Consider the following 1,460-nt stretch of genomic DNA (forward strand, 5'->3'; position numbering starts at 1 on the left):
AAGTCAAAAGGCTGTTAGATCAGGTTTACAAATGCTTGTGAGCCACCATAAGGGTGCTGGGAACTGAACCCAGGTCCTCTGTGAAGGGACCTCAAGTCAGCACATATTGGGAACTGCAGACCACCAGACCCTGGAATTCCTGTAAGCAACTTGTTTTCCTCTGTTCTGAGCAGCCTGTAGCTTCTCTGAGCACGAGACCCTGATTGCAGGGGAATGGTTTCTGATGAGTCTGCAGCAGGAAGATCCTAAGAGCTAGGGCGTGGCCAGAGCACTATATAAGCTGCCCCTGTACACGATAAAGGGGACATTATTGTTTCAAGGATGACCCGTGTCTTGTCTGTTTCTGTGTTTAAATCTCCAGGCCCTTGTCTGAGACTCGAACACTCTCGTAGTGCAGGTGCCACACTACAGGCGTAGTACACATAGTAGCGCAGATGGTACAAGCACAGAACACACCCAGACACCAAATTCCCACCAAAGAGATTCACTACCCCACAGGGAGAAGTGGGGATGGGAGGGGTGTCTCTGGATGGGACAAAGACATAAGCAGGTGTTTCTGCAGGAGTGGTCTGTGCTAGGATGAGTTGGTAAGTCCTGATTGTTCAGGTTAGGCACTGGAGCCAAATAATGAATTTTGATAGCTGGACCTTGGTATTTTAGTCAAGCATAAAGGAACAAGGGAGAGGGAAGGGAGGAGGGCAAGACCTGCCAATGCCATGTTCGCAATGATTGGCACTGTTAAAGAGCCCTTTACCCTGCAAGAGCAGCCTGTGCTCTTAAACAGAGAGCCATCTCTGCAGTTGCAAAACCTACCATCTTCATTGTTGTTATTGCTTTTATTTTGATTCTCTGCCTTACTCTCTCCTGTTGACAGAGGTTTCTGTCCTGCCCGGTCCTGCAGTCGTTCAGTCCCAAAGAAACACACAGAGGTTTACACTAATTATAAACTGGTTGGCCTATTAGCTCAGGCTTCTTATTAACTAATTCTTACATCTTACTTTAACCTATTCTCGTCTGTGTTAGCCACGTGACCTGGTACCTTTGTCAGCAAGGGATTCTCATCTTGCTTCCTCTGTGGCTGGGTGATGACTGCTGAGTGAACCTTTCCTCTTCCCAGAATTCTTCTGTTCTGGTTGCCCCACCTATACTACCTGCCTGGCTACTGGCCAATCAGTATCTTATTAAAATACAAGTGACAAATCTTTACAAAGTATAAGACTATTGTCCCACAGCACCCTCCCAGATAGTGGGGGGAGGTGGGCAAAGTAAACACCTCCTCGCCTTCTTCTGTGAACTGGGGCTGTGCCAGAAAGTAAAGGGAAAAGACAGAAACCCCAAGTGGTTTCACTACCTGGAACCCCAGCACTTGGAAGGCTGTGGCAGGAGGGGTTTGAGCACTAGGCTAGCCTGGTCTACACATTGAGATTCTATCTCAAAAAGAAAAAAAATCTGTGTGTGTG

At 47.5% G+C, this 1,460-nt stretch overlaps 1 protein-coding gene across 1 annotated transcript in view; it reads left to right on the forward strand.

The window, feature by feature from the left end:
- The window catches only part of Fer1l5 (fer-1 like family member 5), a 55,126-nt gene that overhangs the window by 726 nt on the left and 52,940 nt on the right, over positions 1–1,460 (forward strand). The gene's annotated exons all lie outside the window — the stretch shown is intronic.

The sequence above is a fragment of the Microtus ochrogaster genome, linkage group LG2, assembly GCF_000317375.1.
Source record: "Microtus ochrogaster isolate Prairie Vole_2 linkage group LG2, MicOch1.0, whole genome shotgun sequence".
In the NCBI taxonomy this organism is placed as follows: domain Eukaryota; kingdom Metazoa; phylum Chordata; class Mammalia; order Rodentia; family Cricetidae; genus Microtus; species Microtus ochrogaster.